We start from the raw sequence: 27,184 nt of genomic DNA, 5'->3' as shown, positions 1-27,184 counted from the left end.
ACGATGTATGTTTTGGTCACTACAAATGCACCCCTAATGATAAGTTACATTATTTACACCCATATTCCCCATTACCTCTCAGAAGAACGGATGCTCCTAGAAGCGGGTAGGCACCTTGGGGTCAGCACAGGGTGCGACCGTGCGAGCACAGACAGAGGTCCGACTCCGATCGGGTCGAGAGCGAATCGGAAGTCAGAAATCGAAGCACACGGCCCCCGCCTGTGGCGCCGAACGTGACTTCACGTCACGTCGAATTGTAGAGGACGCTACCCAATGTGCTTTCGAGGTCAAAGGCCGAGCAAGGGGATTCCCAAACTCATGTTTTTTTCCGCCCTCCCCCTTTTGCCACCCTAGGCGGCTGCCTATTCTTGCCTAATGGTAGAAACAGCCCTGGTGCCTTGAGTAGTGAGGAACTGCTAGCTGTGAAATTTGTGGACAGGAGGGATGTGTACATGCTGACTACCATCCATGATGACAGTACTTAACCTGTGACTGTTTGGGGTCAGGTTGCTGAAGTGTGCAAACCTGTGTGCATTGTAGACTACAATAAGCACATGGGTGGTGTCGATAGAGTAGATCAGAGGTTGGAACCTTAAACTGCTCTTCATAAGGCTTACATTTGGTATAAGAAGTTGGCCATCCATCTCTTCAATTTAGTAACTTTTAATGCTTTTGTTGTGTTCAAGGAGTGTTCTCCTGTGTCAACGATGACTTTTGTCCAGTTTCAGGAGTCCGTGACAGGCAGCCTTGTTGTAGTGGAACAGGCAAGTGTTCCTAGAGTTGGAGTGGTGAAGGCTGTGGCTAGATTGAAAGATCGCCACTTTCCTGATTTAATTCCTCCCATGCCCAAAAAAACCAATTCTTGTAAGAGATGTAGAGTCTGTTTGCGAAGAGGTATGCAAAAGTAGAGTCGTATGAATTGTGCTGATTGTCCTTCCAATCCTGGGCTGTGTGTGCCCACATGTTTCAGATTGCATCACACTCAAAAGAGTTTTTGGGAGCAACCGTGAGTCTAATAGTGTAATGCCTGGTCTGTATGCTTTTATATAGTTGTTCAGTTTCATAGTTGGCATTAGAATGATGTCTTCAGTTACCACTGTTGAATTTGGAGTTATAGTTTTGTATCTAGTTCAAATTGGCTTGTGTTTTCTTTCTTGTTAAAAAGAAATTTGCTGATGGGGTGCGTGGACTGGCGATTGGCTGGCGGTGTGCGTGGACTGGCGCTTAGATGGCGGTGTTCGTGGGCTGGTGGTGTGGGTGGGCTGGTGTTTGGCTGGCGGTGTGCGTGAGCTGCCGCTTGGCTGGCGGTGTGCATTGGCTGGCGGTGTGGGTGGGCTGGCGCTTGGCTGGCAGTGTGCGGTGTCCCATGAGGCAAAGGGTCAGACTGATTTGTATATGGCTAGGTCTAAACTGGGGTGGCATGGTGAGCAAAAGAATGATGGATTTAACCCAGATCTCTTGACTGGGGGTGAATGTTTTGATTTGTTCTGCATTCCGACCATCAATTGTGTGCCTTTTGCTTTCTCGCCCTAAGTGCGCCAGATATGCCCAAACATGGGTCCTGGACTCACTGTGCCACTGGAATCAAGCTATACTGGCTGAAGAGGGGTGAAACCTTGAAACCGGTCCTAGGACGCTTGCTTCCAGTCCAGGGAGGACCTGGCTTGGCAGTTCGGGCTGGACTGTTCCCATGAAGCACAGGGTCAAGACTGAATTGCATATGGCCAGGTCTAAACTGGGGTGGCATGGTGAGCAAAAGAAAGATGTATTTAACCCAGATCTCTTGACTGGGGGTGAATGCTTTGATTTGTTCTGCATTCCGTCCATCAATTGTGTGCCTTTTGATTTCTTGCCCTAAGTATGCCAGGGATGCCCAGACGTGGGTCCTGGGCTCAGTGTGCCACCGGAATCAAGCTATCCTGGCTGAAGAGGGGTGAAACCCTGAAACCTGTCCTAGGATGCTTGCTTCAGGTCCAGGGAGGACCTGGCTTGGCAATTCGGGCTGGACTGTTCCCATGAGGCACAGGGTCAAGACTGATTTGCATATGGCCAGCTCTAAACTGGGGTGGCATGGTGATCAAAAGAATGATGGATTTAACCCAGATCTCTTGACTGCCAGAGCAGTACCTATGCACTCCAGCATTCCCCCTGTCACTCCGTGAGCACTCTTCCAATCACCTTGTCAGCACAGTGTACTTATCCAATCACTGCTCCAATATCCTAGCACTTATAAATTCACCATGTACTCTCTTTGCAGTACTCTAATCATCCAGTCACTAACCATGTAGTTATGGTATTTTTTGCATCGGTGGTGGCCGCCTCTTTGACGTCGTCCAGGGTCATGTTCTGGGTCAAGCCGCGATAGATACCATGTTTACATAATGTTCTGCGTCTTCTGTGTCGTCTTGTGCCTCTGGCAGAACGGGGTGCCTCGACAAGAAATCCGCGGGGTTTTTGGCTCCCGGCCGGTATACCAACTCCATTTCGTACGGCTGCAGCTGTACCGCCCATTGCTCGATACGCGGAGGGGGTGAGGCAAAGTGTGTAAAATCGCGATACATAAACAAGAAGTCAACATCAGAAATGGGACCAAATGGAAAATCAAACAACATCTCACATGTAAAAGTAACTATGTAATCTACATGGTAGAGTGTCCCTGTAAACTGCGATATATCGGAAGCACAATCTTTAAAGTCAAAAAGAGAATTCTTGAACATGTCAGAGCCACAAATCACAAGGATCGTACAAAAGCCATAGCAAGACATATGGAAATACACCACAATGGCAAATGGGAATCCTTAAAATATTGGGCTCTGGAACAAATCCCTTTGACAGAAAGAGGTGGAGATCGCAAGAAAATCCTACGACAGAAGGAATCAAAACACATGCTCTCATTCAGAACCTTAGATCCGAGGGGTCTCAACCAAAATTAAGAACTTTATGTACATCTCTAAGAAACCAGGCATGGACACACTCGCAGCCATCTCTCAATAAAATCAACACTCACCGGAGAGTAATGAAGAACACAATGAGATAAAACGAAGCAACACGAACTGTGAATAAAGATTTATTAAACAAAATTGGAATTTCGTTTTGAAAAAAGCTCACTAGAGAGCAATAAACATCAAAGGACATAAAGCATATAAATATATAGAAATTCCCCCGTTATAGTTAGTTCAGCTAACTATAACTCTCGCCCCCGCAATGCACTGCTGATGACGTCACATATCACATCACTCATGACATGGTCAGTGACATCACTCATGACATCACTGATGACATCTGAAATGACATCACTGATGACATCACTGATGACGTCATCCAGTGAGTGTGCATTTCTGTAAATTGTAAATATGTTTAATATATATATAGGGAAAAACCTATGGAAGAATAAGTGGGTGTATAACTGTATGAATGGATGATTTAGTAGATGCATGACTGACTCTTTAAGTGAGTCATTAAACGTATCTTACTGCAGACTAGTGACTGTGTGAATGTCTGTATCTGTCTGTCTGTTGGTGTATAAGCGGCTGCATGGTTTTGTGAATAGCTATATGAGTGTCTCTATGGGTTATTGATTGGTTGTCTGAGTATCTGTTTGGGTGCCTGAGTGTTTGTGTGGGTGGGGTGTGTGTGACTCTGTGCATACATGTGTGAGTGGGTGGTTCTATGGGTGCAGGGTTTTAAGAGTGCATCTGTGATGGACTGTATGGTTGGGTGAGTGTATGTATGGGTGTGTTAGTGATTGAATGTATATCTCAGTGGTACATGTGTGAGTAACTACATATGTGAAAGGCAGTATATATGTGTGTAAGAGTATATAAGTGGGTATATGTGAGAGTGTGTGATTGAGAGAGTGGCTGTATGGATGAGTGTGTGCTTGTATCAGTGATTGTATACGAGCGTAAGAATGTGGTACTATTTTTATGAGTAAGTGAACGTGTGTGTATAACTGCATAGGTGAGTAAATGGGAGTGTGATTAATTATTTTCATTACTGACTAGGTGTGAGAGTACCTCTATGGATGATTGGTGGTGTGTGAGTGTCTATGTAGGAGTATAAATGCATATGATAGTCCTGTACTGAGTGACTGTAAGTATGAGTGACTGTACAGGTGAGTGAGTGGATGTGTGTGTAGATCTAAGAGTCAATGAGTGGGTATGTAGTTATTGGTATTGGAGTATCTATGGTTTTGAGAATGGACGTCTGAAATTTTGATTGAGTATATCAAAGGGTGTGAGAAGATGCACTAATTTATCAGATGGATGACGTCATCAGTGATGTCATCAGTGATGTCATTTCAGATGTCATCAGTGATGTCATCAGTGATGTCACTGACCATGTCATGAGTGATGTAATATGTGACATCATCAGCAGTGCATTGAGGGGGCGCGAGTTATAGTTAGCTGAACTAACTATAACGGGGGAATTTCTAGGGTTTTGTACGAGGGTTTTGTATGAGGGAAATGTCCAGCTAACTATAACGCCCCTGAAACCTATGGTTTTTTCAGTGAATTTTTAAGGTTTTTTAAATGCCAATTCCTAACTATAACGCCCCTGAAACCTATGGTTTTTTCAGTGAATTTCAAAGGTTTTTTAAATGCTAATTCCTAACTATATCAGGCCTGAAACCTATGTTTTTTTCAGTGAATTACAAAGGTTTTGTAAATGACAATTTTGAATGTATTAAATGTTATACTGATTTTTTTGATACTGATTTACTACATTTTTTAAACTATTTATTTTTATATATATTTTTTTAAATTACATTATAATTACATTATACATTACAATACAAAATATACTTTCTCAGAATAAATTACTTTAGTTTAAATACTTGGCAAATAGGCAACAGACTTTTAAGTACAGTAGTTACAGTTGTTGCAATGGGCAACACAATTTCAAACACATAGCAACATTGAGCTCAATGTGAATATCTAGTTAAATGCAATTAGTTACTTTATGGATTACTTTTCTAACCACAGGACTGGATCCTAGATTCAGTACTTGGACATCTCCTGTAATCAGTTGAGTAAAAGCACTTTGGTTACAGTAGTGATTAAGGAATATTATTGTATTTTAAAAGTGGACACTTAGAAACTTTTTCCCATAGAATCACCAATGTAATCCTATGGCATAAAATTCACTTAGCAGGTAGGTAGTGTTATCGTTACTTTTTCTTACTCAGTGGTGGATCCTGGATCCAGCACTGGCCAACCTCCTGTAAACAGTTGAAAGAATGTGTTTTAGTCATACAGACGATTTTTTAGGAATATTTGCACGTTTCAAAAATGGACACTGAAAATTTTCTGGTGAAAACCACACAATGGATTCCTATGGAAGGAAATACAAGTTACTGGTAAGTACGCTTAGAATTACTTTTCAGGGTCAGTGCTGGGCTAAAAGATACAGCCCTGGGTTCTCTCCTGATAACAGGTGAGTAAATCGGAATTCGTAGTTCGGCTGATTTTAGAGGAATATTTGTACGTTTCAAAAATTAACACTTTGAAACTTTTCTGGTGAGAACCACACAATGGATTCCTATGGAAGGAAATACAAGTTACTGGTAAGTACGCTTAGAATTACTTTTCAGGATCAGTGCTGGGCAAAAAGATGCAGCCCTGGGTTCTCTCCTGATAACAGGTGAGGAAATCGGAATTCGTAGTTCGGCTGATTTTAGAGGAATATTTGTACGTTTCAAAAATGGACACTGAAAATTTTCTGGTGAAAACCACACAATGGATTCCTATGGAAGAAAATACAAGTTACTGGTAAGTACGCTTAGAATTACTTTTCAAGGTCAGTGCTGGGCTAAAAGATACAGCCCTGGGTTCTCTCCTGATAACAGGTGAGTAAATCGGAATTCGTAGTTTGGCTGATTTTAGAGGAATATTTGTACGTTTCAAAAATGGACTCTTTGAAAATTTTCTGGTTAAAACCACACAATGGATTCCTATGGAAGGAAATACAAGTTACTGGTAAGTACGCTTATAATTACTTTTCAGGGTCAGTGCTGGGCTAAAAGATACAGCCCTGGGTTCTCTCCTGATAACAGGTGAGTAAATCGGAATTCGTAGTTCGGCTGATTTTAGAGGAATATTTGTATGTTTCAAAAATGCACACTTAGAAAATTTTCTGGTGAGAACCACACAATGGATTCCTATGGAAGGAAATACAAGTTACTGGTAAGTACGCTTAGAATTACTTTTCAGGGTCAGTGCTGGGCTAAAAGATGCAGCCCTGGGTTCTCTCCTGATAACAGGTGAGTAAATCGGAATTCGTAGTTCAGCTGATTTTAGAGGAATATTTGTACGTTTAAAAAATGGACACTTTGAAAATTTTCTGGTGAGAACTACACAATGGATTCCTATGGAAGGAAATACAAGTTACTGGTAAGTATGCTTAGAATTACTTTTCAGGGTCAGTGCGGGGCTAAAAGATGCAGCCCTGGGTTCTCTCCTGATAACAGGTGAGTAAATCGGAATTCGTAGTTCAGCTGATTTTAGAGGAATATTTGTACATTTCAAAAATGGACACTTTGAAAATGTTCTGGTGAGAACCACACAATGGATTCCTATGGAAGCAAATACAAGTTACTGGTAAGTACGCTTAGAATTACTTTTCAGGGTCAATGCTGGGCTAAAAGATGCAGCACTGGGTTCTCTCCTGATTACAGGTGAGTAAATCGGAATTCGGCTGATTTTAGAGGAATATTTGTATGTTTCAAAAATGGACACAGAAACTTTTCTGGTGAAAACCACACAATGGATTCCTATGGAAGGAAATACAAGTTACTGGTAAGTACGCTTAGAATTACTTTTCAGGGTCTGTGCTGGGCTAAAAGATGCAGCACTGGGTTCTCTCCTGATTACAGGTGAGTAAATCGGAATTCGTAGTTCGGCTGATTTTAGAGGCATATTTGTACGTTTCAAAAATGGACACTTAGAAAATTTTCTGGTGAAAACCACACAATGGATTCCTATGGAAGGAAATACAAGTTACTGGTAAGTACGCTTAGAATTACTTTTCAGGGTCAGTGCTGGGCTAAAAGATGCAGCACTGGTTTCTCTCCTGATAACAGCTGAGTAAATCGGAATTCATAGTTCGGCTGATTTTAGAGGAATATTTGTACGTTTCAAAAATGGACACTGAAAATTTTCTGGTGAAAACTACACAATGGATTCCTATGGAAGGAAATACAAGTTACTGGTAAGTACGCTTAGAATTACTTTTCAGGGTCAGTGCTGGGCTAAAAGATGCAGCCCTGGGTTCTCTCCTGATAACAGGTGAGTAAATCGGAATTCGTAGTTCGGCTGATTTTAGAGGAATATTTGTACAATGGTGAAGAAAGGGGGAGGGACCTGAGGTGACCTGTGCAAACACGCCCTGTGGCACGTTTTAAGTCGGGGAATTAATTCCTCTTCAATCCTGTGGTCCCCTGGGGGCCAACTAGCCCACCAGGTACCTCCAGTATGCGCCAGGGAGCTGCATTGCAGAGAGGTATTCAGAGGCCATGCCACTTTTTACAACACTCTGCAACACAGCTCCGTGGCGCTTACTGGAGGTACCTGGTGGGCTAGTTGGTCCCCAGGGACCTTCAGGATTGAAGAGGAATTAATTCCCTAACTTAAAACGTGCCACAGTGCATGGTTGCACAGATCTCACCTCAGGCCCCGCCCCCTACCTTCACCACTGTGCAAACGCGCCCCGTGGGGTGTTTTAAGTTGGGGGATTAAGTCCCCTTGAATCCTGAGGTCCCCTGGCTGCCAACTAGCCCACCAGGTACCTCCAGTATGCACCAGGGAGCTGCGTTGCAGAGAGGTGTTCAGAGGCCACACCCTTTTTTACAACGCTCTGCAACGCAGCTCTGTGGCGCTTAGTGGAGGTACCTGATGGGCTAGTTGTCCCCTAGGTGACCTCTGGATTGAAGAGGAATGAATTGCCCAACTTAAAACGCGCCACAAGGCGTGTTTGCACAGTATCACCTCAGGCCCCGCCCCCTACCTTCACCACTGTGCAAACGCAACCCGTGGCGCATTTTAAGTTGGGAGATTAAGTCCCCTTAAACCCTGAGGTCCCCTGGCTGCCAACTAGCCCACCAGGTACCTCCAGTAAGCGCCAGGGAGCTGCGTTGCAGAGAGGTGTAAAAAGGGGCGTGGCCTCATTACACCTCTCTGCAACGCAGCCCCCTGGCACATACTGAAGGTTCCTGGTGGGCTAGTTGGCCCCCAGGGACCCCTAGAATTGAAGGGGAATTCGTTCCCCCTCTGCAAACGCGCCATTTTTTCCTCTGTTTTTTAGAAGGGGGGCTGTGAAGCCCCCCTTCTTTTTCTTTTTTTTTGGCCCTGGGGACCCCATCCCCCAGTGCCTGCCCCCAATTTTGATTTAAAAAAAAAAAAAAAAAATGCAGCCACGCGGCCCCCTTCCCAGGCCATAATTTGCCCCGGGGACCCCATCCCACGGGGCATGGCCCTTTTAAAAAAAAAAATTCTTTTTTTATGGAGGAGGGCTGCGTAGCCCCCCTCCTGTGGCCACCTGTGGCCCTGGGGACCCCATCACCGGGGCAGTTTTTTTAAATTTGATTATTATTTTTTTTTAGGAGGGGGGCCACATGGCCCCCCTCCCGGGCCACTTATGGTCCCGGGGACCCCATCCCCCGGGGCCTGGCCTCCTTTGGGGGCAGTGGGGGGGTCCCCAATCCTCCCACGGCCCCGCCGGCTCCCCGCGTCCTGCAGGAGCCGGCATTGCTTTTCCACATGGGGAGCAGCTAACATGCTGCTCCCCATGTGGAAAAGCAATCAGCTTTGCTATTTGGAAGAGAGAGCAGGTTTCCTGCTCTCTCTTCCAAATACCAAAGCAGTTTGCCATGGCAGGGTGGGAGCCGCGAGGCTCCCGCCCTGCCATAGCAAACAGCAGTGTCCCGGGGTTGGGCACCCCGGGACACTGCAGGAGCCGATCCTGGGGGGTGGCGGTCCCCAGGGCCATCATTGGCTCCAGGGGGGGGCACGTGGCCCCCCTCCCATTAAGTTAAAGCCCCGGGGGGGGGTCCCCAGGGCTTGGGGGTCCGTAACGGACCCCCGACTTTAAATAATTAGTGCCCCGGGGAGGTGCCGGTCCCTGGGGCGTGTGGGGGGCTCGAGCTCCCCACACAGGTATTTTATTTATTAAGCCCCGGGGCTGCCGGGGGCGCATGAGCCCCCCCCGCATACATTAAATTAAAGCCCTGGGGGGTGGCAGTCCCCGGGGCTGGGGGGCCCCTCTGGGCCCCCCATTATAATAAAGAGATTGCCCCCGGGGGCTAAATCAAAACGAAGCGTGGAAGCCCACGCTTCGTTTTTTTTTTCATTAGCAGGATGCGCATCCCGCGATTTAAAAATATATAATTTTTTTTTTGGTCTTGGGGTCCTTGTGGGACCCCCTGAGCAGGCCTAGGGGGTCAGGGTGTTTCTACCCTGCCCCCTTGTCGCGTTTTGCGCCTTTTTTTTGTGCTTTCTTGTGCCTCGGTTCTACAGAGGCACAAGATGGCTGCCAACCCTTCCTGATTGAGAGTGTTGGCAGCCAATTAGCATTCAGCTTGTGCTCGGGAGGGTTTGGGGAGGGTGCGGGGAGGGTGCGCGGATCCTCCCCGGCCATAGATATTTATGTACTTTTAACTCAAATTTTCTCAGGAACTACTGAACGGATTTACACCATTTAAGCAAACGGCACGAGTCTGTACTGAGGACTACCTCTTTGCTAAATTTGGTGTAATTCCGTTCAGCAGTTCGGGCTGTAGCTGCGACAACAGATCCTACGGGAAATTGCATGGGGAAAACGCGTTTTGGGACCCCCCTTTTTTCTCGGCCCCCGCTTGACGAATCACCACAAAACTTTCAGGGTAGGAGCGGAGTGGAGCTGGCCAAAAGTTTGGAAAATTTCTCGAAGATTCGTCAACCGGCGCCAAAGTTATTCCCAATAGAATGTTGCGGATTTCCTATGGAAAATAGGTCCTAACTATAACTATCTACTGGCGACCGCCAGTAGATAATATATATATATATATATATATATATATATATATATATATATATATATATATATACGGATTGACAAAGGCTTCTTTGAAGCCGAAACGTGTCTCTCTTGTCGCAGGGTCGAGGGAGACCCAAGAAAATAAATAATGCCGTATCTTTACAGCCTGTGTGCGTGGCTTCTTCAATTGGAGTAGGACTGGGTGTTCATATATATATATATATATAACACAATGGCTTACAACCAAGGGTTTCAAAAAGTGCCACTCTTGCAAAGTGTGCCAAATTGCCAAAAATACAACAGAAGTCACAATTCAGGAAGGACACAACAGAAAATGGCAAGTAAAGGAATTGATTACCTGCAAAAGTCAGTTTGTGGTGTACGTAATTGAATGTCCATGTCCACTCAAGTATATCGGGAGCACCAAGTGTGAACTCAAAAAGAGAATACTTGAACACGTGAGAGCGACGGTGAACAAAGACAGGAGCAACGCCGTTGCAAAACACATGGAAATCCACCATGGAAGTGACTGGAAATTACTGTGTTTTTATGCTTTGGAGACAATTCCAGCACATACAAGAGGAGGTGACCGGGAAAAAAACCTGAGACGTCGTGAATCACGTCAAATATTGAACTTCAGGACTTATACCCCGTGGGGGTTAAACCAAAGTGAGGAACTATATGTTCACCTGTAGAAATGAAACTCTTTTAGTTGTTGGCCTCCCTTGCGATGTTGATCTGTTTTAGGGAAGGATAAACAGTGGCATTACCTATCATGCTAATATTAATGGTGATGTTGCCCACCTAACGAACTATACTCAAGTCCCTGTCCTTCTTATCTATCCGTGCGGCATTAACCAAAACCGTGGCGGTCATAATTATCACAGAGTATTCGTGTGCCCACTGGAGGGCATTAGCATATACCAAAAATGTAAAATTTAAATTGATGCAAGTAGTACATAACGTCTAACTTTGATCATGTTCTTGAATGCATTGGTAAAACCTAGCAGGATTGCAAATGTTTAGCGATAATAGCATTGTAAATTACATAGTTTATTAACCTTATTGTGGGTTGGAAAAATAGGCAGAAAAGAATTGTTACAATCATTTTCCTGGGCATATGCACAGATACATACAAAAAATGAATTACACTGTAATATGTAACACAAACAACGGTCAACAATTACGATCAAGTTTTGACATGAACTACAGGGACCATAAGTCAGTGGGTTAAGGCAACAAGATGTTTGACATCATTAATCACGTGACCTCACGTTTTTCTGGTTTTATTGGTTAGTTTGAAGGAGGAACACTAACCGTGATCAAGCTATCGGCTGATAGCGAAACGCGTTGGTTTTGTCCCTCAATACTGAAGCAGAAACTAAGCTGAATAAAAGAACTTTGGAGATTTAAATCACAGAGCCTGTGAGTGCGTGCCATTTATTCCGTAGTGGAATACGAGGTTGAAATTGTTACAGCCTGGCTCTGCTGAGGCGCTGCACCGGATGAGAGAAGCGCCAGGGGTCCATAACACAGAGCCAGTTTGTGGAGATATATATATATATATATATATATATATATATATATATATATATATATATATATATATATATTATCTACTGGCGGTCGCCAGTAGATAGTTATAGTTAGGACCGTGTTTCCATAGGAAATCCGCAACATTCTATTTGAAATAACTTTGGCGCCGGTTGACGAATCCTCGCAAATTTTTCAAAACTAATGGGGCGCTACGCTCCGCTCCTACCCTGAAAGTCTCGGGGGGATTCGTCAAGCGGGGGCTGAGAAAAAGGGGGGTCCCAAAACGCGTTTTCCCCATACATTTTCCCGTAGGACCTTTAGTCCGAGCTACAGCCCGAACGGCTGAACAGAATTACTTGAAATTGGGCAGAGAGGTAGTCCTCAGGTCAGGGATGTGCCTTTTGCAGGTCTCGTGTAAATCTGTTCAGTAGGTCCTGAGAAAATAGCATTTAAATCAATATATATATCTGTAAGCGCGCTCCGTGCGCTTACGGTAAGCTTACCGTACGCGTACGGTGCCGTGCGCGAGCTCAATTCTGATTGGTGGCTACATGACTGTAAACATTCGAATCGGTCGAAATCAGAAAGTATCGGCCGCCATTTTCTGTCTCTCGCACTGAAAAACAAAGGTTGATAACATGAAAAGGGGGCAACGAAGAGAGTTGCAGACCCCCTAGCGTTCGTCAGGGGGTTCACGAAGGACCAAAAAGTATGAAAAATAAATTTAATAATTTTAAAAAAAAATCGCGGAGTGCGCGTACGGTAAGCATACCGTACGCGTACGGTAAAAAAAAAATAAAAAAAAAAAATGAATTAACAATCACATTTAATCTATAAATCTAAGGACCCCCAAGGGAGAAAAAAACAATTGATATTTTGTAAAAAATGGCGAGGCGTGCACGGTACGAAATGCGCAACGCGGGCGCTCGGTGCGCAAAGCGCACCGAGTGCCCACAGCGCGCGCACGGTGCGCGAAGCGCATCATGTGCGCAAAAATTTAAAAAAAATACATAACTTAGCATTTAAAAAAACGTACAAATTCACTGAAAAAACCATAGGTTTCACACACGTTATAGTTAGGAATTAGCATTTAAAAAACCTTGCAAATTCACTTAAAAAACCATAGGTTTCACACAAGTTATAGTTAGCTGTACATTTCACTCGTAAAAAACCAATGAAATTCCACCTTATAGTTAGATCAGGTAACTATAACTTGCGTGACCGCAATGCACAATGTGTCATTTCAGATGTCATCATTGATGTCATGAGTGATGTCACTGACCATGTCATAAGTGATGTAATATGTGACGTCATCAGCAGTGCATTGCGGGGGCGCAAGTTATAGTTACCTGATCTAACTATAACGTGGAATTTCATTGGTTTTTTACGAGTGAAATGTACAGCTAACTATAACTTGTGTGAAACCTATGGTTTTTTAAGTGAATATATATATATATATATATATATATATATATATATATATATATATATATATATATATATATATATATATATATATATATATATATAAATATATATATATAAATATATAAATATATATATATGCTAGCCACAGTTTTAAAGATTGCTGCGCACTCCAACCAGTATTCAGATTATTTTATTTCATTCGTTGCAAACACGATCAACAAAGTTTACTGACAAACGCGTTTCAGCCTCCTGGCCTTCGTCAATGTCAGTGATTCCCTGCTCACACCTCTTATTTAACCATATCATTTCATTGGTTAACAGGGACTTCAATCAAAGGAAAATACAGTGATAAAAATAAAAAACGGTCTTACAGAGACCGGATACTAGTTTGGGAAGTGTCAGCCATATTAGCACTATGTTCTCCACTGGTAGACAGGTTAGCAATGGCATGTTGAACCCCACGTTCTCACACAATAGTCAATGGAAATCATCAAAACAATTGATTAAAATGAGAATCACAGTGTGTCATTAATCTACCTGAATCTGTTATCCACTGATTATTAGATTAATAATGGTGTGCCCTAATGTGTTCATTCTGATCTGATAATACTAACCTCTAAATAGAGTGGGCATGTGACTGTCGTGGTTAAATTGCATTGCCCAAATTGTGTAAAAATAAAGCTCTGAATGAGCGAACTCAAATTGCTGCTGTCTACTCTGTTCTAGGTTGTCATTGCTTACTCGTGCTCTTCCCCATTAGTTCCTGCTCCTAAGGTGCAGCGCATTGTACATGTTTCTATTCTGTTTATCCAATAAACGACCACAGTTCCTCCTCTTGGTTTAACCCTCCCGGGGTCCTGGTACGTAGTTCCACTATGATTTTGGCCTCCAATTGCCTGAGTGTCTTAACTCTATCTCCCCCTCTTTCTGCCGGTGGGATCTGATCCAGGCAATAGTATGTCAACTTTTCACTCCTAGCTTCGTGCATGTTGGCAAAATGCCTCGCCACTGGATATGTTTTGTCCCTATTGGTTATGGCTCGTTTGTGCTCCAATACACGTTTCTTTGCCGGGTGTATTGTGCTTCCGACATACTGTACAACAAACAAATGATGGACGGAATGCTGACAATGCAGACATTCTCCCCCAGTCAAGAGATCTGGGTTAAATCCATCGTTCTTTTGCCCACTACGCCACCCCAGTTCAGACATGTCCATATGCAAATCAGTCTTGACCCTGTGCCTCATGGGAACAGTCCAGCCCGAACTGCCAAGCCATGTCTTCCCTGGACCGGAATCAAGCATCCTAGGGCCGGTTTCTGGCTATCAGCCGTCATCAGCCAGGATAGCTTGACTCCAGTGGCGTAGTGAGCACGGGTCCCACGTCTGGGAATACCCATCCCACTTAGGGCGAAAAGCGTTACAACAAACAAATGATGGACGGAATGCTGACAATGCAGACATTCTCCCCCAGTCAAGAGATCTGGGTTAAATCCATCGTTCTTTTGCCCACTACGCCACCCCAGTTCAGACATGGCCATATGCAAATCAGTCTTGACCCTGTGCCTCATGGGAACAGTCCAGCCCGAACTGCCAAGCCATGTCTTCCCTGGACCGGAATCAAGCATCCTAGGACCGGTTTCTGGCTATCAGCCGTCATCAGCCAGGATAGCTTGACTCCAGTGGCGTAGTGAGCACGGGTCCCACGTCTGGGAATACCCATCCCACTTAGGGCGAAAAGCGAACCAACAAACAAATGATGGACGGAATGCTGACAATGCAGACATTCTCCCCCAGTCAAGAGATCTGGGTTAAATCCATTGTTCTTTTGCCCACTACGCCACCCCAGTTCAGACATGGCCATATGCAAATCAGTCTTGACCCTGTGCCTCATGGGAACAGTCCAGCCCGAACTGCCAAGCCATGTCTTCCCTGGACCGGAATCAAGCATCCTAGGACCGGTTTCTGGCTATCAGCCGTCATCAGCCAGGATAGCTTGACTCCAGTGGCGTAGTGAGCACGGGTCCCACGTCTGGGAATACCCATCCCACTTAGGGCGAAAAGCGTACCAACAAACAAATGATGGACGGAATGCTGACAATGCAGACATTCTCCCCCAGTCAAGAGATCTGGGTTAAATCCATCGTTCTTTTGCCCACTACGCCACCCCAGTTCAGACATGGCCATATGCAAATCAGTCTTGACCCTGTGCCTCATGGGAACAGTCCAGCCCGAACTGCCAAGCCATGTCTTCCCTGGATTGGAATCAAGCATCCTAGGACCGGTTTCTGGCTATCAGCCGTCATCAGCCAGGATAGCTTGACTCCAGTGGCGTAGTGAGCACAGGTCCCACGTCTGGGAATACCCATCCCACTTAGGGCGAAAAGCGTATATACTGTAACCTGCAAGGGCAGGTTAAACAGTATACCACAAAGCTGGAGTTACAGTTCAGTAGTTTGTCAATGGGCCTTCTATCCTTTTTCCCAGGCACTGAGTAATCTTTAACTTTTTTGCAGTTCTTACATGCCTTGCAATTCATGCAGGGAAAAAAGCACGCAATCAATGGTTTGTTCTGGGATTTGTCCTCAAAGTGACTGCGTACCAGGATATCTTTCAGGGAGGCACTCTTCCTAAAGGTAATGTCAGGCCCAGATGGGATCAATTTCCCAAGGACCCCATCAGTTTGTAGGATATTCCAATTTTTCTGAATAAGACCCCTGATTTTCTGTGCCTCAGAGGAGAAGGTCATTATTAACCTAACTTTGCCTTGCTCTTCTTCCGTTTTCTTCTTGCCTGTTTGTTTTTGGGTTAGTAATTCTAGCCTGCTTCTACTGCTAGCCTTAACTACCGCTTCCTGTAGTACTTTGTTTGTATAGCAATCTTTAAAACTGTGGCTAGCGTTAATTCGCGAGTTTTCGTCCTCGCGGCTGGAGCACCCGCTGAGCTGAGAGCAGGAAGCTGACGGAGAAACGTGGTGAAAAAAAATAAAATATATATATATATAGATATATAGCTATATATATATATATATAAATATAGCGGTAAAGATGTTTGTGCTGAATCACCACTACCAGAATGCTTTTCATTCACAGGGAGGCCCACTGTGGGCGGAACTATGACTTGAGGTAAATCAGGTGGCTGCAATATGTTGCTGCTTGCTCAGTATTGTCCTGTGAACAAGAGTGGTGTAGCCCAAAACGTGTTACGCCGTCTCTGAAATTATCCCATGTCTGCTGCTGGCCTCACTAAAGTCCTCATTAATGAGGTGAAACCTACCTGGGAGTGTGTCTTCTTTTGAGGACAACCCTTTTTTTGCTTATATATATAAATGTAGGTCATTTTTATTATAATTTTAGTAAAACATAGAAACACATACATATATATATATATATATTGAAAAACAATATTATTGTAGTTTGTATTTTTTCAATATTAGAGTAAAACGATATATTGTTTTCTCGATATTTTTGTACTTACCATTATAGGTACAGAAAAACTATATTTTAGTGATCGATATTTTTGACAAGATATATCTGTATCACAATATGTTTGGTTTCATTAATGTGTCAGTGATCTGCAATTTTTTCAGGTCATTAGGAGAGGTGAAGGCTTTACCAGATGACGTTTTGATCCATGCTGGCTTTGTTGAAGAACAAACTTGTGCTTTAGACAAGGTTCTGGGAATTTTTTTAACATATGGCAAGATAGTCAGATAGGAAAAGTGCAAGCTCTTTTCTTACAATATACAATTTTTGGGATATCATTTAAGTATTATGAAAATAAGGTCAAAAGACTATGGGGCAGATTTACTTAGAATTTATGCAACACTGCAGCAAGGCAAGTTGGTGCGCTGTGTTGAATAAATGGGAGAGAGCTGCAAAGTCCTATATCTACTAAGATATGGCGCTCTACAGCTTCCTCCCTGCGCTGGCGCACCTGGGGCTGTATTATGGTGAAGGCGCTTTTTCATTGTTTGCGCCAGGTGCACTTTTATTAAGAAAATTAATATGTGCCGTATTACCATGAACGTGCTGCCCTCAGGGCAGCCGCGAAAAAATACGGGGCGGCTTTGAAGCAGCAGCTTAATTTTTCACAGTGCAGGCGGCAACCCGCCTGCACTTTAAAGGTGTTTAGAGATCCCCTGCAAGCGGGTGCAGTCAGTGATTGCACCCGCCTGCACGGGAATGGCTGGGGGTCCATGGGACCCCCTTTACCCCCTGCAGAGGGCTGCTCTAAAGAGGTGCACTGACAGTGAGCAACGCTTTAAATGGCACACTGCCACTCCGCCTACTGAGAGCTTCTTTGCCTCTGTGCCCGCTTCGGTAATATGGCGCGGGCGCAGGGACAAAGGGATTTCCTCATTTGCATAGGGCAAACCCCCATACAAATGAGGGAATGACGCCTGAAGGTAGCACTGGGCTTTAAGTGCGCCAGCGCTACAGGTATTACAAAGTGCCCTGGGGTGACGCAAGGCGGGTGCAAACGCCCACTGTGCCCGTGGGGCACTCTATGTATTATTTCTCCTGATGTTGCCTAGTACCAACAAAGGCACTATGGTGCAGAGGTGTCAGAGTTACAGGTAGGATTGTTTTTATGCAGGAAGAGATACCTTTAACATTTGTTAGAGGCATATTCCTCTTTCTTTATGTGCTGCAGCATGCATATAAAGAGAAAGTAACTTGGAGAAATAAAGATATTTGTCCTAGTTACGCCTGCTTCAGGGAGATGTAAGTATTTGATGCATTTTATAGGTTTCCTAGCTTTAGTAAATTTGAGAATGCACAACATCCATGGGTGGATGCATGGGAACGCCCATGTTCTACCCATGAAACGCCACCCTGACGCAAAGTAATGGAAGTAGGGCTATGAGCTGCCTTGAGTTACTTTGTATTTACTAAACCTCACAAAGCCACACAAAATGGCTTTGCTTGGCTTAGTAAATGGGAAAAAGGGTTTTGAATCTGGACTGTACATAAAAGTGATGAAACTCTGATGCACACCCGTTTTGTCCATGTGGGAGCCAGTTGTTGTTGCCAACTTTCCTGTCACTCGCTTTGGCTCTCTCTTGCCTTGCCAATGCCACCTTGGTCTGGCAGAGACCAACCCTGGCCGCTCCTCTCGCTGTAAGGGACACTCTTTCGACCACCGAAACATATTGAGACTTTCTGTTTGGCACAGCTATCTCTTCACTGTAAGTTGGGGTGTGTGTCCTCTCACAATAGCCTAGGTCCCGCCTCCGTGATCTCATGCTAGTCGCTGCATGGGGCGTTTCTTTGTGGCACTACAGAGATCGCTGGCCCAGTAGTTGCGACAGGCACTCCGCTGCTACGGTGAAATGTCGCAGTCAACCTTGCACCCCTCTGTTATATCGCCTGCTTGTTCTCCGGTTTAGGCTACAGCGCGTCTCACTTCAGCCAGCTCGGCTGCTAATACTATAGTGCAGGGAATGGGGCGATCATTTTTTGTGAGTCTCTGGGAATGGATCGATATAATTTTTGATGTTGCTCCTCACCAATCCTCACGGTGGTTATCTTTTCACTTTTCGAGGACTAGATTCCATCTTTCAAATGGGATATTCGTCAGATTCCGTCAGCTTTAGTGGAAGCTGTCCTGTAATCAACATTACTATTATACTATTATATATTATTATAAATTATAATTATTATTAATATTATAAATCTTGTCCCACAAACATTTGTGAAAGTGCATGTATTCGGGCTGGGGTTTCAGATTTGCTAGTCTAACGACATTCCAACAGACTTTTGTATTGAACTATGATTGCATTTACACAGCACAGACTGCCCCTGGCGAGGCATTAAAGTGCATCATGACAGGTATTACACTCCCTGGGGCCCCGAGGTTAGTGGTGAATTCAGTGTGTTTGCGCTATCATTCGTTATTGTTTATTGGGGTTAGCCTTGTGCTTTGAAGGACACATTCCACGCATTTATGCAGGTTTCTTTAGGGTATATTAAGCTAATAGGAGTTAGATGTGATCATGAGAGTGGAGTCAATATAATAGAAAGTAAGACAGACATAAGACTTAGAGTAGGGAACATTCAGAGAGGCAAAGGCGTTCAGGGCATGGAGGGTAAGGAGATAGATATTTGATAGAAAGGAAATACTCACTATTTTGATCTCAAGTAATTTTTTTGTGCGGGGTTTTAGAAACATGGTGGGAAGAGAGTTTTTGAAATAGAATGAAGCCTGGGTATGTAAAACTGTAAAAAGAGAGGACATTATTTGTGTGCTAGATAGCATATTATACTGTAGCATTTGCCGAGCGCTTTCTACTCCTATGTAGGGTGGCCATGCACCTATCTTCATTGTAGGATGGTACACTAAGATTTGTAAAATGATGTAGACAAATGCCTACCCAACATACACTTACTGGAAGGGTAAGGGAATGAATGGAAACACAATATACTACTCAATAAAGAAGATGAGAGGTCGGTTAGTGTCTGCTAGATGACACTATGAAAAGGAACACAAAGAAGATAGCTGGCATGCATTAGAACATTGCCACCTTCATATAAGGGCATATATGTTATCACACACACCACACATCTGGCATTAGATCACAGCAGATGGTGATGCCATCACAGCCTTGGCATTTCTAGAGCTTCCAGCTATATATGACAGCCATATTTGAAGCAGTTCGCCATAACATCCTTCTGTCTTGTTACCCCGTTGATGGAGTGTGTGGGCCAGTGGTAGACTGACCATGGCTTTTTGACATGAAGAACACATGGTTTTACTACCTCATTATACTTAGAAGAGTTATAGCTGCTGCACTGGATGTCCCCCAATAGTGCTCTTTTTCCCTAAGACTTTTAAGTATCTATCTTGCACAGCTTAGCTCTCTCATCCATTTTCTACATATATGTAGCCGACACCTGGTCATCCTGAATTTTTCCAGGCAACATGGGTATCACAGCTACTAAATGGCAACATTTTGCAGTATTGATCTGACACTGGTTGAACAGAAAGTGGTTGAAATAGTAATCAGGTCAGAAGTGGAAAATAAGGTTCACTTCAGCCTTGGATGAAGTGTACAGTTCCAGTCTTCCTTCTCAGCAAGCAGGGCACCCGGCAGCAGAGTGGTAGTCCTTCTGGCAGAAAAGCAGCACAGCAGTCCTACTTCTGTAGTATCCACAGGTCCAAGAGTGTACTGAAGAGTTGGGTCTGAGGGTTCAATATTTATACCAGGTGTCAACTTTGAAGTAGGAGAACGTTCTGCAGGTTTCCACCACCAGAGGTGTTTGGAATTTCCTGCCTCCCTGCCCTGCCCCAGATTGTTTGGGTTCACAACATATTTGTGACAAACTCTTTCTGAGTGTGCCCAGGTAGAGCCTTTGTGATTTGCAAGTGCGGTAGGTGACAGCTCCTCCCTCTCGTCAAGTCAGAGATGGCCCATCCTGCCAACACCTAAGGGCCTTTGTTTCATTGCCTGGGAGCAATACACAAAGACCAACTGCCAGCTACACCTAGTCATGTGACCAAGGATACAGGCAGCAGTCACCAAATGATTAGGACAAGAAAATGCCTGCTTTCTAAAAGTGCAATTTTCAGAATTGTGACTTAAAATCCAACTCTGCCATTATAGGGAGCTTTAAAATTATAATTCTTTAGACACTAAACTCGACATTCTTACCTGCTCCCAATTGAAAGTTCTCATTTATTAAATGTAATAAGTTTGCCCAATGTTATCATATGGAAGAGGTGGGTCTTGCAGTAGTGAAAAATGAAAGTAACAGTTTTTCACTACCTGGGCATGTAAAAGTTAGAAGTATGTGCCAAACAATTTAAATACACTGCATCCGCCCTCTGGGTTGTTTAGGGCCTACTGTAGAGGTGACATATATATTTGAGAAGATCACTTTGGGCCTGGCAAAATGTTTATTTTGCCAGGTCAAATTGGCAGTTTAAACTGCACACATAGGATGCAATGGCAGGCCCGAGACATGTTTAATGGGCTACTAAAGTGGATGGCACAATTAGTGCTGCAGACCCACTAGACGAATTCCATTTACAGGCCCTGAGTACATGTAGTACTACTTAACCAGGGACGTACAAGTAAATTAAATGTGCGAATTGGGTATAAGCCAATTTTACCATGTTTAAAGGAGAAAGCACATGCACTTCAGCACTGGTTAGCAGTGGTAAAGTGCATAGAGTCCTATGGCCAGCAAAAACAAGATCAGCAAAAAATGGATGAGGAAGGCAAAAGGTTTGGGGGAAGACCACCCTGAGGTTGTCTGGTCTAACACAGGGTATCGCTCATAGAGGATCCATTGTCCATCCAACTCCCTTTCCCTCACTGAACGTCACTACGTGTTTTTGAAAGCGAGTTCACCACATAGTAGGGAATTGTTAATAATCTGTCATTGTCAGACTATATCCACTCCCAGGAATCAAAATATGGATCAGTGTATTTTGCTTACACTTGACAGTCCAGATATCCATGCACCTGGGACACTCATGGCAGGGATGCACATCTGTAACCATGCAGGGGACTTTTCCTTCCTAACAAGGCGGATTTACTATTCTAACTCCAATACCACAAACATTGAGAAAAGTGCATACATTAGATGGGTCACAAACAATATTCTAGCTCCTGTCCCACCAAAAATGTAGAAAGTTCCAACATTAAATGGATCCCACTTTACTAAACTAAGCGTAGTGCCAACAGATAGGCATACCAGATCCCTCTTGCCCAGTCTGGGTTTATCAGGATCTGCTGTGTCTGATCCTCTTGTAACTTCTGCAGTATTTTTGACTAAAGCAGAATCAGTGGAAACAAGAAAAGTAAGCCCCAAGACCAGCTGAACCTTTACGCATCCTACAGAAAACCATTAAAAGGGTACTTTAGTACACAAACCCTGAGGGCACTTTGTATTTTGGGCTGTGAGAAAGAGATCCACAGATGGAGACCCCATTTGGAAGATTACTTCAGTCACTTTTAGCTGTAGTTCCCAATCGTGATTGTCCCGTGAGAGATAACTGAGAGAGAGTTCACTCTCATATTGAGGCAACCTGCAAGACAGGGCGCTACTTGAAAAAGTCCCATGGCTGCACTCACTGCCACAGGTCAATTACTTCCCAGTGATAAGGTCCTACAGCACGCTGCCTCCTGATGTAATGGTGGTGGTGTGGTGTGTGGAACCAACAAAATGGATGATGCTATGAGACCAGGCAGACTTAAGATCTACTGGACTGGGAAATGCGTTTGAGTTAGTAACCTAAGAATCTTCTCCCGAATAGCCATGATTCTCTGAAGAGGAGTAAAGGCCTTCACACTGGTTGTGTCCAGCACTGCACCAAGGAAGGTCTACGTTGAGAAGGTGTGAGATAGGACTTTGATTGGTAAAGACCAGGTCGCGGAGGAGAGTCATCGTCTACTGCAGATTTTCCTTGGCCAGCAATGGGGACTAAGCCTCTGCAACCTGTTTTCCAACTATAGAAATCTCCTTCCTGCAAAGTTACAGGATGAATCTTCAAGTGCTGGCCGAGAAAAAGAGACGGCCTATAACATTGCTTTCTATACAAAAGTTTGGGAACATCAAGTCCTACACCTCCCCTTCTAATCCTTTAGTCACAAAAGCCAATTTGCAGCTTAAAGCATACGGAACATATAGACGTGGTAGATGGTACACCACCACAGGCTGCGCCATATGATATAGGAGAAAGCTCAAATTCCATCTTAGCATTCCTTCCCTCAATGTCTTTTAAATTTCTTCTGGTGCAAGTCTGGCCTGCACAAATATAATTACATCTCCACATTAAATACATGTACTACACAGGACGCCGTACAAAAAACATAACTCGCAGCTCATTAGTGAGTCCTCATCATCTGCTGTCATACTGTGTATCTTGCAGTATCTCTGTTAGAAATGGGATTTCTGGTTGGCTAGGGCATGTGCCTAAGCCAGGCAGAAATCACCAATCTACTCAGGGCAACAGAGTTACACGCTGAAGATAACCCCTGCTCACCCTCTTGGTAACTGGGCACATGCTGTCAGGCTTATCCCAGAGGCAATGTGTAAAGGGTTTGCGCAACACACACACACAGCAGCAACACACTAGGCACACTACAAAAGAAACTCCACACAAGGTTATATGAAAAATAGCCTTTATCCAAAACACATTAGAATCATAATCACACATATACACTGTACCAACTGGCACCAGGTAATAATTTACAGGGGATTATATACATGACAGGGCCAATCGGGCCACTGTCAGAACCTTAAGAAAGCACAAGTAGAAAATATAAAACAACCAGTAACTACTGGCAAAACACTGTACTCAGCATTATCACTAGCAACATAAATGTATTATGTCTGCTTTAGATTAGGCATAAACGCATTTTGCATAAATCACATTTAGGAGTGCACCGTAGTAACACTCCCTAGGTGCATACATCACCTTCAGCATAAACACATTATGCAATTGCATTAGGCATCACCATAAAAGTGACCCCAGGCCAACTGGCCTTCCTGGGGGCCCAAATGCCCTCTGTCCCAAATGTCAGGGCTCCTACTGCCACAGCAGCGGTGTGCAGGCCCAACAGGCCAGCACCAGAAATTAGGGCAAGGGTGTGATCCACCCGGGTCTCTCTAGAGACCTGAAGCAATGCCCCTTTGTTGCAGCTGCCCGCTCTCCGGCAGGGCAGCTGTGGAAATTAGCCTTGGCACCACAGTGCCTCTTGAGCCCCACTCCAGGACTCTAAAAACAATGCCCTCTCGTTGCATCTGCCCGCACTTGTGCGGTGCAGCTGTGGCAATTAACCGTAGCACAACTGTGCCTCTGGAGCCCCACTCCGGGACTCCTGGACCACAAATGCCCCTTCGTTGCAGCTGCCCGCGCTCTTGTGGTGCAGCTGTGGCGAGCAGCCCTGGCACTAACAATGCCTGGTGTGAGCCCCACTCACCGGGCTCTTCGGGTGCCACTCACGGCACCAACAATACTTTGTGGAGCCCCCCTCACTGGGGCTCCTCTGGCCAATGACATTGCGGGCACATGTTGGCACTGACAGTGCACCTCTCCCAGCCCTCTCTCACCGGGGTTCCTCGGGGACAGACTCCAGGCACCGACAGTGTGCCTCGGCAGGCCTCCGCTCACGTCTCCGTCGTCTCTGGGCACTCACCAGTGCGGGGTAGGCTCCCGCCTGGCTTCTTCTCCATGTTGCGGCAGTGCGGACCACCAGGAGCCTCTCCTACACCAGGCATAGGGTTGCCTGTCTTCTGGTTGTGCCGCACAGCGATTGGCTTCGTCCGGCCGGGCCGGGCCCACAGTCCGACCTTCACTGCCTGACTTCTGGGCCCGGCTGCTTCTCTGAGTGAAGTCTCTGTTGCTCCTGCAGCCCCTTCTCACCTGCCACGAGTAGGAAAATCACAAGCGCTCACCAGGCACAGGAAGGCAGGAGCCCCCTCTTAGGGCTTCAAGGAAAATAGACCTCCTGGCACACAGGCACAGCGCTAGGGGCACAGTGAGGGCAAGGAGCATAAAGAGCTCAGTCCGTGCTCTCAGCAGATCACCTCCCTCACGCCTGGCAGTGTTCTCCTCTTGCCGGGCGTGCTTCTTTTGGGTAATGGCAGGCAGCTCCCCAGCCAACCAGGAGGAAAGTCCAATGCCACCAAGGCAAGAGCTGGGCAAAGCAAGGCCAGCACGTAGGGACCCCCAGGTAGCAACAGCTGGGTCGTAACCCTGGGCGTAGTTCGCGAAGTATCACTACGCGAAGCTACGCAAAGTGCACTTCGCACTACGCGAGCTACGCGTAGCACTTCGCGAACAGCGTAGTACCCTGTTCGCACTGTGCAAGATGCCGTTTTCAATGATTGCACAGTGCGGACAAGCATCCGGCACTGTGTAATCATTGAAAACGGCATCTTGCACAGTGCGAGCTGTAGTTTTCTGCCGCTCGAGTAGATTCTTACTCGAGCGGCAGCTTTCTCAACGCAGACTGGTAGTTTCTCATCGCGAGCGGTCGCGAGCATACGCGACCACTCGCAATGAGAAACCTGACCTCCTCGCGTTGAGAATCTCGCCAGGATGTTTATTTTCCACGCTCGTGATCGGCAACTTGATGTTGCTGATCGCGAAGAAGGAAAAAGTCTCGCCAGGATGTCATTTTGCTTGCTCGCGGTCGCCAACTTGATGTTGAGGACCGCGAGGAAGCAAAAAATGACCGCTGCACTAAGCAACGCTACGCTATGCAAGTTTGCAATGTGCTACGTGCAATTTGCGTAGTGCGAAGTAGCGCAAACTACGCAAGCGTAGCCTAGTGCTTTGGCCAGGCTTAGTCCCACGGCGGTTCCTCCTTGCTCAGCAGTCCTTCGGCCTCACGGCTCCCAGTAAGCAACACGCAGCAGCGCCCTTCTAATGGGATCGCAGCCCCTATACTTATAGGACATTTTCCTTTGTTCTGTCCTTGGTACAGGGCTTTGGGATCCAGTCTCAACTGATTCTGGGGGTTAGTGGAGCACTTTGTGTACAGTGCTCACACCCTCCTTTGTCAGGTGGGGGTTCGGTCATCAGACACTCCACAGGGGGGCGGAGCCAGCATTCACCCAGGCAGGCACAGACCTATTCAGGGTCAGGGGACTACTCTTCCCACTACTCCAAAGGCAGATATCCTATTCAGCCTAGCGCTGACTCACCCTGCCCTCCCTGGAGCCACGCACCTCACCAGCCCCTGTCACTCCAGAGCCAGACATGCAATACACATCAGGCAGGCAGACACAGAGCACACAGAAATGCCAACTTCTAAAAGTGGCATTTCTAAAATAGTGATAATAAATCCGCGCACTCCATTGGCAGCATTTATTATTAGTATTCCAAACATACCAAACTTGACCACGCTGCACCTCTCATATCAGGAATTACCACTGAAACACTTATCAGGGAATTCCCAATGCATTCCTATGGAAGGGCAGCCTCACAGCAGTGAGAAACCAAAATGGCTGGTTGTCACTACCAGGACAGGTCACACACTTAAGGTACATGTCCTACCTTTCACCTACAATGCACCCTGCCCATAGGGCGAGCTAGGGCCTACCTTAGGGGTGACTGACATGCAGTAAAAGGAGGGTAACAGACATGGCACACACTTTAGGTGTTACGTCACAGCGGCAGTAACACTACGCGCACAGGCCCTGCAATGGCAGAGGCCTGAGACAGGTTTGAAAGGCTACTTTGGTGGGTGCCGCAATCAGCGTTGCAAGCCCACCAGTAGCATTTAATTTACCGGCCCTGGGTATCTGAGGTACCATTTTAAAAGGAATTGACAAGTAAATTAAATACGCCAAACAGGTATAGACCAATCTTACCATGTTTACCACAGAGAGCACACACACTTTACACTAAACAGCAGTGCTAAAGTGCCCAGAGTCCTAAAACCACCAACACCAGGTCAGAAAAAAGGCTAGGAGGAAGGCAAAAAGTTCAGGGATGACCATGCAAAAAGGGCTAAGTCCAACAGTCTTTGAAGTAAACAATGCTCTTGGTGTTATCCTTGGATGACAGCCAGAGTGCCACAGTGGGTGGCCTGCTTCACTCACACAGTTTTTGCCCACAGGGGACAGTATTATCTACTAGGGACAGTGTGATGGTCTGTGCCAAATTATGGAAAAAAGTGAAGGTGCAAACTCTTACAGTTACTGCCTGCGCTGGAGAGAACAGATCATTACAAAATGGAGCGAACATCCACCCATAGATGGATGGAGTATGTTGCTACACCCACCTGCATAGGATGCCTGAGGGGCCCAGTATTCAAACACCACTTCCCTTTGGGGCGCATTGACTGTGTGCAAAGTCATATATGGTGCACAATAAGTCTGTTCGCCCCTACACCAACATCCATAGTATAGCGTGGTCACAGGGCTAATGGTGCTCCCTCCTGTGCATGGCACAAAATCCCCATGCAAATAATGGAACTTCCCTATGAGATCATGTGGATGCAAAAAATGCGTCTGAGTGACATGTATTGCAGACAAGAGACGCATACGCCTGCACTGCCCACTCAGTAATACCAGGGTGTATCAGGTGTGCTCAAAAGTGGCACAAACTCTCTTTGCACTTTCATGGCACTTATTTAATACTGCTCTCCACACATATCTTTTGACAATTTAGAGGCACTGTTAACGTTACATGTCATTAAAGCAATGCGGTTTTATACTTTACGTGGACATGATTTCAGTTGTTTACAAG

The 27,184-nt window shown here is 45.2% G+C and overlaps 1 protein-coding gene across 1 annotated transcript in view; it reads right to left on the bottom strand.

Annotated features, from left to right (window-relative positions):
• LOC146861876 (alpha-2-macroglobulin-like) overlaps positions 1-27,184 on the bottom strand; it is a 1,085,963-nt gene that overhangs the window by 771,049 nt on the left and 287,730 nt on the right. The window lies entirely within an intron of this gene.

Source organism: Triturus cristatus, chromosome 2_2 (assembly GCF_964204655.1).
Source record: "Triturus cristatus chromosome 2_2, aTriCri1.1, whole genome shotgun sequence".
Classification (NCBI taxonomy): Eukaryota; Metazoa; Chordata; class Amphibia; order Caudata; family Salamandridae; genus Triturus; species Triturus cristatus.
The sequence above is the reverse complement of the archived record's forward strand: the minus strand, read 5'-3'. Positions and strand labels throughout refer to the sequence as shown.